Source organism: Protomyctophum parallelum (assembly GCF_964188405.1).
Source record: "Protomyctophum parallelum genome assembly, chromosome: 16".
NCBI classification, from domain to species: domain Eukaryota; kingdom Metazoa; phylum Chordata; class Actinopteri; order Myctophiformes; family Myctophidae; genus Protomyctophum; species Protomyctophum parallelum.
In genome coordinates, this window is record NC_139711.1 from 39,391,417 (window position 1) to 39,404,292 (window position 12,876).

A 12,876-nucleotide genomic window follows, 5' to 3' on the forward strand; every position below is an offset into this window, starting at 1 on the left:
TGACTCTGCCATGTGCCCACGTGGCATCGCAAGAGGTCAAAGGTCGCCTTTGTCACAGTGACTCGACTGTAGCTAAGGAAACACTGTGAATTGGTATTGGTGGTTTATCTTTCCCTGCCCCAGCATGCTTCTCTAGTACAAAAAACAACAAAAAACACTGATGCCGGCCTACAAAGCCATAGATATGAAAGCTATATGGCTCACCCGTGCTCTGGCCAATGGAGAGCGACGTTTCTACGTGGAGGCCACCTTACTGAGGGGCAGCATAACATTGTGTCTACTATTCGCGTCCCGAATCATAGCCACGTTGCTAACGTTTGTAATAAACCAACCCGTTTATAAATCCGTCAAGATTTGAGGGAGTTTGAGGGAGACGGCCGCCGGGTGAACTACGTCAGAGACTCCGCCTTGAGCCATCTAGCCTTTATATATGTCTATGTACAATGCAACCAACGGTATGGAACCCTGATATCTTCAAAGTCCGATCGAACCCTACAACCTGCCCCACCCCCCCGGTTGCTCAGATCAGCCAAGATATTCTACTGTTAGACGGATGTTAAGTTCTTAGCTCGCTTATGATTCTTATTTCTTGATGACTATTTTTATGTATTTGATGTATTGCCATGTGTTGTTCTTGCTTACTGTAAATCACTCTGGATGAAGAGCGTCTACTAAATGCCTACATTGTAAAATTGTATAGTTTTTTTTTTTCATTTTCCTGAGCAGATGTGAAGACTTTGGTCCCTGTGTCCGGAAATATATGAGCCTTTCTGTAGCTGAAGATTCACAAAACATATCACATGTCAAATACTAGTGGCTCTATAACTGTACAATATCAACATGCATCCAGAACGAGCAGCTATACTTTCTAGACTCTCCAAAAATTAATATTAGTTATTTCATACATTAGTATGAAATAACTAATTAAGTATTATGTTCTCCTACATTCCCATACAGTACATTCCTAGGAACACTCCCTGCTTGCTTGCTGCTGCTTTGCCAACAGTCTTCCAGCCAGCAGGATTAACATGTCAGCAAGAGTAATCAATCATCTTCCTCCCCGAGTCTCAGCATTAAACGGTTTATTAATGGACCAGAGAGACAGTACGTGCCTTATGCACTGTTCCACACATACTGAGCCCATATGTACTGCATGGTCCCATATATACTGGTCCCATATGTACTGGTCTCATGTGTACTGGTCCCATAGTGCTGGTCCCATATCATATGTACTGGTCCCATATCATATGTACTGGTCCCCGTCCCATATCATATGTACTGGTCCCATATGTACTGGTCTCATGTGTACTGGTCCCATAGTGCTGGTCCCATATTATATGTACTGCATGGTCCTGTGTGTACTGGTAAACATGCACCAAGTGAGATCGTTAGAACAAAACAATGATCTTAGTGTGCAGCTGATTGTTGCTTCTACTACTCGATGGAAAAACAGACAGACAGACAGAAAGACATACGGCAACACACGAAATATGTACAGTATATCAGAGCTCATGTTCAAACCGCACGCTCGCTCGCGCACACACACAATTACTTTTACTCAGGTAAAACATGTGAGTGCTTTTTCCACTACTGGTCATTACCATAGAAATGCATTGGCAGCAAAAAAACTAAAACTAAATTTCACAAAATCTAGACACATTCTAGAGAATCTAGACATTGATCTATGGTCGGACTGTGCTAAACTATTACAGTATAGGAGACAGTGGATTAAAATAGCCTATAGATATTCAGCAAAAATATGGCATCACCACTAATCACCACTTCTACTAAATCTCTATAAAAGCAAATGATATTCAGATATTTTGTGTGATATTATATATATTTGATATGTATGTATTTTACGCATAGAAAAACACTCTGTGTTTATGTATATATTTTTTTACTTGAACATGTACAAATGTAACGGAGTTAAAGACAATCAAGTTGATTCTTTTGTTTTTTCAAACACCCCCAAGTCTCCATTTTACCACAGTGTTTACATGCAGTGTTTCACTGTTTCCCCTATAGACGCCTTATCAGACGACGTCACACTGATAAGCACCAGCATGCGCTCACAGGCCGGCAAGACCCCGAGTGCAATATTAAGAGAGTGGCGACACGTCACGCTTTGATCTCGCCGCAAAGCGGGTCCCTATACAGTAGTTCCAAACATTGGAACTATCCCATTGAGATAGAATGAGCACTTCCGCATTCATTGTTACAATGGGAGTCAACGCTAGTGTCGTCACTCTCATACTATTTCACTCGGACAAAAAACCCACCTCTCATAAGATGGCGATGCAATGGAAGTGTAAAAAATGCCCCATCAAACTTTCAGATGCTGTTTTTCTTCCAGTGTGGAAGAAGAACGATTAGTATTTGTATTGTTATCTCACCCCTGAAATATATACAGTAATCAATTGGTTTCTGTTGTGTTGTGTTAACAATAATAGCAATTCAAAGCAGTTGTCCTGTTGAGCCTGTTTGTGCATGGCTGCACGCGCAGCTGCAGCCCATAAAGTATAATTTATGCTTTGTCCTGCGATGGTGTCGCGCAAGCAGACCTCTACGCTCACAACAGTCGCATCTGCGATGCGATGTGAGCTTGTATATCAGCTGTCCTCTGCGTGCAATACTGTTGCGCATTGAAGTATAAATGTCTCCTAGTAGGGTGCACCTCACTAGCCAACACACAAGAAGAGGTTCAATGGACTGAACTGAAACTAGCGCTCGCCAAAACAACAGGTTTGGAGATCTGTTGGGAATTGATTACATGAAACAGTCACCCGTGCGACCATGCAGTCTCGATGTTTGTAAACAAATAATTGGTCTAGTCACCACAGTAGGATTTTTAGTAGGCAGCCGTGACTAGGCCAAACGGGTCCGGCACATGCACACGCACTACAAGAGCATGCATGCGTGAAAACTCCAGGGAAAAACTGGCTAGGAAAAACACTGACATGAAAGGCTGGTTTCAAAAAGTGAGGTGCAAAACTTTCAACAGATGCTTCTCCTAACATAACAACCACTTTGTCTCGCAGATATCTGCAGTGTATCACGGGAGCATCTGCTGTGTGTTGGCCTCTGGAAGCACCGCAGCTAGGCCACCGTGACTTATATTTGGAGTTATTGTTGCCTCGCTTCTATCACTTCTACAGTATCCATCTATGAATTAATCTAGTATCAATCAAAAAGTATCAATACTGCAATGTAGAGCTACTCTAATACAGGTACTCAACATTGACTTAAGTAAAAGTACCAACGTATTGACATCAAAATGTACTTAAAGTACTACAAGTAGAAAGTATACTCGTTATTATGCAGAATGTCCCATAAACCACAAGTTTAAATTGTATACAAATCTTTTGAAAATAGCTACAAGCTACAAGCTCACATTGCGTGGCATCGCGACACATTGTGATCTTGTAGATCTGCCATCTATTTCAGCCATTTTCAAATGGCTGAGGTAGAGCTGAAGGAAGTAATGTATGTTTTGTAATAATAATCAAAATCTACTGCACAAAGTAAGTGGTAACTAACATTTTCATGCAATGGAGTAAAAGTACAATATTTGGATCCAAGATGTAGTGGAGTAGAAGTAAAATCTGGACATTGGAAATACTCCAGTACAAATACAGCAAAAATGGTCTTACAGTAAGTAGAGTACAAATCCACTATAAAGTCATAAAAGGACAGTAAAAAAAACAGCACTCATCTTCTCCCTAGCTGAAAGACTCAGGCCTGCAGCGTGAAGGTGGTTATAAGCTGGCACACTCAGCCGACCAGCAGTGTTTTCTCTGAGTTCTGAAATCTCCCATCAGTGGTGCAGGGATTTAAAGTATTGAGCGCTAACCTCGTGTCACCAGGCTTTCCACCTCGGAGGAAAGCCTGGGTCTGTGTTTCTAAATTGCTGTGTGATCCGGTCTAGACCGAATGATCACATAGTGTGATTCCCGGCTTTTTCGGCGTTGCTTGTTTTGGCCAGAGTAATCATCTCGCCGCAAAGCTGGTACCTATGGGCGATAGTTCCAAACATTGCTCCTATGGCTGGAACTATCCCATTGAGATAGAATGAGCACTTCCGCATTCCATTGTTACAATGAGAGTCAACGGGAGTGTCATTACTCTTACTAGATTACTCTGATTTTGGCCCTCCCTGTTTGTTTTTAGTCTCGCCAGTCACTATGAGTTGGAATTAACCCATTCTGACCTGAGATCAGATTCTAAAAATGTCTATTACATCCTGACAGTTTAATTATTAAAGACAAAACAAACTATTCCAAGACGTACTTGAAGAAATGTGCCAGATTCATACGAAGACTTTCATTGGGTATAGTCTCAAATTACGATGGCCTTGATCACAGGGATTTTTGCGTACTTTTGATTCCGGTTTGTGGTTTGGTTTCCTGCCTGATGACTGCAAATCAGTGACTACAACAACATGGCCACAACAGTTACCATCTGCTCCCGACCGGTTCATAAACCCCAAAGGGAATACTTCTCAGACTAATTGACTGCTGAAACGTTGCTGTGGATGTGATGACGTTCCTGGTGTGGGTGTGACAGCAATATTCTGCTGATGTGTATATAATTAATTATTCAGTGTAATCATGCTGAAAAAATATTATGCTGATGAAGCCTCTGCCAAAACACTTCCATAATACTGCACTGCCCGTGCCAGAATAAAATAAAATGACCTAAAAGGATATTACCCACTAAACCCATTACTTAGGCCTCCGAGGCCTATATCCTCTAATATTTCCCTCTACAAAAAAAAGTCTGCAAGCTAAAAACACGTAGCTTTTAGATGAGCAATTTAATATGAATGTTTGACCCCTGCAGAATGCTTGGTTTCAAGTGTTATGTGGTTTCAAATAGAGGGCTGGTGATCTTTTTGCTTTATTTCAACTAACTAGTCCTGACTCCTTACCCGTTGTGAGATATTGCCCCCCAGAAATATTAATTACCATTAATTTTAACTTGTACACACACACACGCGCACACACGTGCGTTGCGAAAGTAGCTACAAACACAGACACAAACACACACACACACACACACACACACACACACACACACACACACACACACACGTTCGTTGCGAAAGTACACACACACACACACACACACACACACACACACACACACACACACACACACACACGTGCGTTGCGAAAGTACACGCACACGCACACGCACACACACACACACACACACACACACACACACACGTGCGTTGCGAAAGTAGCTGGAAGGAATTGTTTACCTGGGCTGGCGGAAGGAAACGTTCAAACGTGTCAAGCTGTGGCTCCGTCACTGTGTGTATGGACCCCACGCACACGCGTACTTTGCGAAAGTAGTTGCGACGGGTGAAAGAAAGTGTGTTGTGCTTGTGCTGTGTAGTCTGTGTGCCACAGTTGCCACTGTTTGTTGAGTTGCGGCGCGGTAGCTGTGTGTGTGTGTGTGTGTGTGTGTGTGTGTGTGTGTGTGTGTGTGCGCCGTGGCGGCGTGGCCAAATTGTATAGGGCACTCTTTGTTGTGTTGCGGCGGTAGCTAGAGGAAGCATGCCAGTGGGGTAACAGTGAGAACGGTGGCCTGTGATGCAGGTGTCGCTAAGCGGCGGAGGTGTGTGAGGGTGCGAGGTTGCGCGTTTTAAGTCGGCGTTTTAATTCACTAATAAAGTAATTATGAATTTGTAATTTGTTAAATGGGAAAAGGGGCTTTGTCAAGAACTCCATATTATTATGGTCAATTATGTGTGAAAAGTGGGAGTGATTTGGTGCAGGCAGTGTGGAGCTATGAGAGTTTGACACTCACACACACATTCAGACATTCAGAAATTGGCTTAATTATAGTTTGATTTGATAATACTAACATACCGGTATACGTATATGTTTTTGCTACAAGAGAGAGACTAAGGGGTTTAAGTCAAGCACTTTGATGTTGGCTGTTTAAAGCCACAGTAGTTTTCTCCAGACCGGTGCCACATTTTGAATGTAGTATAAATGCTCAGCAAAGTTACAGACTAAAGACAAAAAATATTTTCTTGAAAAAAAAAAAGAATCGTGTGAGAATCGTGATCTCAATTCTTTTTTTTTCTTTAATACATTTTTAAGAAAAAAGTGAAAGGACGTACAGGCATACAGAAAATGCAAATAAATTTGCCAACAGTAAGTGGCTTGCCCCCTTGCCTCATTTTTTAAATCCTACACCCAGACCCCAGCACCAACCACCATTGACAAAAAAAAGGGAAAAATAGTAATAATAATGTGATCTCAATTCTTGTGGATAAAAATAGAGATTCACATTTGAACAAGAATCGTGCAGTACTACCCAGAATATACAACATCCCTTCATATAGGCGGATAGAGAAGAGATGAAGGAGGTTATTGATGATTAATCTCATCTGACAGAGCAACAGATGTGTTTGCGAGAAGAAAGACAGGGACGTTATTGTCCTTCTTTTCTCTGCAGATGTGCTGCGCTCTCACTATACTGACCCCCAGCTGGGCTTACAGCTGTGTTTGCTGACAGCGTGGATTATGCCTCGTATGCAGACTTTAAGGACACTGTTAGATGGCTGTGTCCGGGTAGCTCAGTCGGTAGAGCTCTTGCCTTTGACCCACACGTTCATGGACGCCAACTCAGTGTATGAGTATAGCACAGCTGGGGTGTGGCATGTTGTGTGGGATGTACTAGGAGCTGGTGGTGTAGGTGTGGTGCTACACCTCAGCATCCATCTCCCATTTTAACGAGGACAGACTCCCGCTTGTTACCGGCTGATACCGACAATAAGCCAAGCTCGACTAAAGTGTTAAATGTACAGTATAAGGGCAGAGGGCTCGCTTCTTTTGGGCCTGTGTTCATAGACCTGGTTGCTTGTTTCTTTTGCAAAATATGGCAACATTGTTCCTATCACATACTGTATGGCTGTTTGTTTACATTCAGCAACGCAGCGTGGTTTCGCGGCTCGCTACATTTGTATTCTTAGGATGGTCGGGGCGAGGGAGCGCTTGCTCATCCTATAGGAACTCAAATATCGCCTGGCTCTGCACCAATGTAATAAACAGAATCGACGTGAGCCGACATGAGTCATGTCATTTTTACCATAGATATTTAAAAATCACACCTGTGTGAACTGAGTGGTGCAACTCCCCTCTCCCCTCCCACTCAAGTGATTACTGGCCAGTGGCCAATCACAGTGCATCTTTTCCGGGACTTATCAGACCCGAACATGCGACGCACGATCATGCTTCCAGGGTGCTTAGCAAGGAATCTCGGGAAAGTTTTGCCCTCCCTTGAGCACATACGCTCCAGAGCCGGAAAGGGCGTCTACCTTTATATGTCTACTGTATGTCTATGATTTTTACAACCAGTGCTGTCACTTCCTTCCTGGACTAAACAGTTCCCATAATGCTTTGGTGCACTGCTCCTCCTTGTGGATAGGGGGAGGGCTGTCTTACTGAGACAACATGTAGCCCAGGAAGTAAGTGAGCCCAGTGTACATGACATCATGGACACTTTGAAATACAAAAACATCTAAAAACACATATTACCCACATAAAAACCCCAGGAAAGTGTTTCTTGTCTCCCAAACATCATTAAAATAAGATCGCAAAAGGGGTGTCCCTTTAAAACATTTAAAGAAAGACATTACATAACGGCAAGACCCTCAGAAAGACAATCCAGTCCAAAGAAAAAGCCATATTGAAATAATACATCAATGAGCTGATACAGGTATATGAGATAATACAGTTGTTGAATACAGCACATTCTTTGTGATTTGAAATCAAGCACAATCATTTTAGTAACCTCTATTCTATTCAAGTCAATAACATCACTTAAATAATAATTGTGCAGCATCTGTAGTTTCCCCACTTTGGAAGAGTGAGGATAACCAGCATTAACCACCGTGTCTGCCACAGTGAGTAAGAAAACAACAAAGAGAGTTTGTGAATGATAATGAGAGCCAGACATTCCATTCGTTGTTTAAATCGGATCTCTACTGCATGCCGCTCCTTTCTAACCTTTAGGCAAGTGGCATTCCAATTTCCCACCTCATTACAGGAGGGAGGAACAGATTCAAAATGCCAAGCAGATAACAGCCAGCTGCACCCCCAGCTTCCCCTGATAGTAGACGATGAGGAAGATAGCTCCTTGTGTACATGTGTTGTCTCCATGTTGCCATGGATGGCACACGTACATAGCTTCAAGGTTTTACGTGGCTGTTATCTGTGTCATTGTGATTTCTATCTCAATGATGACACTGGGCTTTGAAATTAGACACGGCCATGGGGCCCCTGAGAAGAACTGCACATTATTACACGTGAAGGAAGGATGACAGAAACATCGTGTGTGTGTGTGTGTGTGTGTGTGTGTGTGTGTGTGTGTGTGTGTGTGTGTGTGTGTGTGTGTGTGTGTGTGTGTGTGCGCGCGCTCAAAGTTTAGATGGTGAGATCAGACGCACAGCAGTTTGTCTCCAATATCCTTTTCATGACTGTCAATTCATTATTACAACCAGTGCTCATATCAAATAATCAATCATGCATGCATGCCTGTGTGCGTGCATGCACACGTGTATGCGTGCACTTGTGCGTGCATGCGTGCGCATGCACCTGCTCAACGTTTAGAGGGTGAACAACACACGCACAGCAGTTTGTCTCCAATATCCTTTTCATGACTGTCAATTCATTTTCACGACCAGTGCTCAAATCAAATAAGAAATAACCAATCACTTTTTCTTTTTCTTTTTTTTTTTTAAACATTTTCCAACATTACAGTTGTCCTCACATGAGCCAATAGCAGGTCCCTTTTCATCATTTACTCATTATGCCTCCAAATAACTGAACCATTACTTTGTACTGTATAACAGCCAAATGTTGCACATTGGTGATTTGGTTTTGTTGGCATGGCTGTCTACTCTACCAGCCAGGTATCCACTCAGTGTTCAGAGCAGGGTTGTTTTGTTGTTGTTGTAGACCTGTACGTGCCCGTTGGCCACCGGCCTACTTGAGAGCGATGCAACTTGGGAACCTAATGAACTGGTTCAGAGAGCCTCTCTGTTGAACCTAATGAACTGGTTCAGAGAGCCTCTCTGTTGAACCTAATGAACTGGTTCAGAGAGCCTCTCTGTTGAACCTAATGAACTGGTTCAGAGAGCCTCTCTGTTGAACCTAATGAACTGGTTCAGAGAGCCTCTCTGTTGGAAAACTAATTTGAGGCTTGCAGACGTAACAAAAACACACGGGTGAATTTAATTGGCAGTGTAGAAATATAAAGTACTCAAATGTTTTACTTAAGTAAAAGTACCATGGCCCAGGCGGTGGCGTAACCGTCTGGGCACCCGACTGGTAATCAAGTCGCAGTGTGCCGCGGGTTCGACTCCCGAGCCCGACACGGCCTTTACTGCATGTCATCCCCCCATCTCTCTCCCGTTTCCTGTCAGCCTACTGTCTGTCCCTTCAAAAAAAAAAAAAAAAAGGCGTAAGCCGCAAAAAATATCTTAAAAAAAGAAAGAAAAAGTAAAAGTACCATGTATATCGAAATACTCCGGTAATCAAAATGTACTTGAGTAAAAGTGCAAAAGTATTGGCAATAGCCTGTAGACCGGCTATTCTCAAATGGCCGATATGTGTATATAATGGGCTGTAGTATGGGTAATGTATGTTTTGTAATAATAATCCAAATCGACAAAGTAACTAGTAACTAAAGCCGTCTTATAAATGTAGTTGAATATAAGGACAATATTTGGATCCGAGATGTATAGTGGAGTAGAAGTAAAAGTATTTGCAATTGGAACAGTACAGTACTTGAGTAAATGTACTTGGTTACTTTCCACCAGTGGTTTCCTGCCCTGGTATGACACTCTGACTGAAGGCACCAGCCTCTGATGTTCATTCTCCTAAACTAAAGTAACATAATATACAGAACACTGATCTGAGAAATAAATGCCTAAATAAATAAATAGAAATACGTTTTGATGTCAGTATATTTGAAGTCAGTGTTTTGATGTTGGGCTCGCCAGAGTTCTAAACTGCACAACCACACCAACAACAACAACAATAACAAACAGCAGCAACAGTGACTGAAGAAACAAGCCAGCAGTGATTTTACAGCAAAAAAAACCAACTCAATTCAGTGAAAGAGTCCAGGATATTATGTGGAGCTACTGAGAGATGCTGTGGAGACTGATCATCTAAGGCAGGGGTGTCCAAACCTTTTTCAAAGGGGGCCATATTAGAAAATATGAAAACACCCTAGATCCAACTACATAAGGGTGTACACTATTATTTTGGGCTAGTACTCAAAGGAGCACCTGCCCATGTAGTTTGGTGCGCACAGCGCGGGGGGGGGGGGCGGGGGGGGGCGGTACAGACGTTCGTATCCTGCCACAACGTTAATGCTGCCTGCAGGTTCCATGTTTAATTCCAGCGTGTGTAAATCCCTGTCTCTCACAGCTGGTGCGCAAATGCGCCTCCATGCCATTGATCTACCGCGCACCAAACGTTTTGACGACGCTGTCTGTCTGTCTGGATTTGTGTTTTTGCTCAACACATTCATTGGTTGAGTCACTGGGGGAATTGTATTTAGAATATAATATTTTACCACTCCCTTTTCTCCCCAATTTAGTCGTTATGCCAAGTGATTCCTCCCCACACACATTTCTGTGTTGTCACTGCTGTTGTATCCAACAGGAGGAGGAGCCCCCACCGGGAGGACTTGGAGCCTTCATCCTACTCCTCCCGCCCAACACTCCCCGCTGACAGGTGCCGTCCCAGCCCGACCGTAGACGTATGTGCATTATCACCCTCCCCCCAGACTTCCCTCCCCCGACCCGAACGGGCCAATCTGTTTGTATAGACGTGCGACAGATACACAAAATATACAATATGAGTGCTATGATTTACTGTACAGTTACTGTACAGTTGATGTATTTGTCACATCAGAACTTACTTTTGTGTGCACGCTCCATCATTTTGTAGTAGGCCTATTCCGTGGGAAAAGATGATGTTGGTAGTGTTGACTGTTACGTATTTCCAAATTTCCAGTACTTTTATACTTTTACTCCACTACATTTATTTGAAAACGTTTGTTACTAGTTACTTTGTACACCCATATACTGTAGCACACCCATGCTCCATTCCCTACACTGGCTTCCAGTTCCCTTCAGGATAGAATACAAGGTCTGCCTCCTCACCCATCAGTGCATGCACAGCAACGCCCCTTCCTACTTAAAGGAACTCATTGCAGCCCCAACCTCCACCTACTCCCTCCACTCTGGTAATTCAAACACTCTCAAAGGAAAAATCAATCTCCGCACTATGGGGGACCGGGCCTTTTGCTCAGCTGCTCCTTGGCTGTGGAATTCCCTCCCAGACCACCTGAGAGTTACTGTATGCTTTGACTCAAATCAATTCTTAATTCTGACTTTTACTTGTAATGGAGACGGAGTATCTCTGCATTGCAGTATTGATACTTTTACCTGAGTAACAACATTTGAGCGCTTTTTCCCCCATCGCTGCCAGTTTGTTTTTATATTGATAACCTAGAGATTGAACTGAAATGTTTTTAATCGTACCAGCAGGAGATAAAAGAACAGCGTGAGATTGACGGTATCACATGCGTCTTTGATCCACGCAGGCAGTCCTCTCTGTGCAACGATGGAACTCATGCTGTGGGCAGAGAATCAACTGGCAGTTATCTGCCATATGAAAAAAAAATTAACTAATTTATGCTGAGAGAGAACTCACATTATTAATCGTGGCACTGAGCAACCACCCACAGAGAAAATGAAGAAATTATACGCCACCGAGTTTCCTTCGTGTGCAGAATGCACAGAAGAACCCTCTCGGATTCTGATCTGAGAATTACAAATGACCCTGCTGTGTGTATTAGTTTGTTGATATCTCCCTTTAATTTCTAAGTTCATATTCACCCCAAGGTTTCAATTACCAACAATTGTGTTTTTTAAATGTAATACAATTCTGCTCGTCGTTTCTCATCAATGTGGAGGCCTTCATGATGCAATGGCTTGATATGAATGTTTACTGCATGGGTGTCCAAAGGGGGCCAAATTAGAAAACATGAAAATACCCAAGAGCCAACTACATCTCCAACTACATCTCCTACCAATCATAATGTAAACAAACACCTAAAACACAATCACAGCTATATTCTCATGAAGAGCGCTCATGTGTAATTCATGCAAAATGCATTATTATTGTTTTATTATGTAATGTTGGAATGAGTTAATTAAACATTGCAGAGACAATCTTAAGCTCAGCTGGAGCAGGGAAATGAGTACAGCGATCAGTGGTGCAATGTATGCTTGAAGTATTGGCATCAACATTGAGTCATACCAAAAGTAGATACTGTAGTATTCACTATGCAGAATGTCCCATTTCAAGTGTTCAAATGTATAACATATTTGGAAAATGGCAGATCTACAAGCTCAGATCAGCCTCTGATCTAGCCAACAGTAATCTATCATGTCTCTGTTGTCGGGAAGAAACCACCTAACCTAACTTTATATATTGTCAATACTTTCATGAGAAGGGGAGAGGTGGTGGAGTTAGTTGCAAAATTAAGCTAGGAAGATTTCCAACACTGGAAGTGGAGAAAGGGATCCCCATCTGGAAGCTATTCACTGTAGGGCCGTGCTTAAACGTCATCCTTGGGCTACACTCACACATTCGTGTGCAGCATGCGTCTGCCCCACACAGTTCTGCCAGTTTGTACCAATACAGGGATGCCAGTTTCAAAGTGATAAAAATATTTTCTTAGGGTATAGAATTTGCCTTTGTATCAGGAATTGAGTGCAAACACAATTATGATATAGTAATTTAAGATATAATTGAATTACCTTTTGCATAGTTA

The 12,876-nt window shown here is 42.6% G+C and overlaps 1 protein-coding gene across 1 annotated transcript in view; it reads right to left on the reverse strand.

Annotated features, from left to right (window-relative positions):
- fstl5 (follistatin-like 5) overlaps window positions 1–5,401 on the reverse strand; it is a 154,501-nt gene extending 149,100 nt beyond the window's left edge. The window contains exon 1 of the mRNA XM_083785343.1: window positions 5,267–5,401. The gene's annotated coding sequence lies outside the window, so the exon portion shown is untranslated. The remainder of the gene's footprint in view (window positions 1–5,266) is intronic.
- Window positions 5,402–12,876: the final 7,475 nt, after the last annotated feature.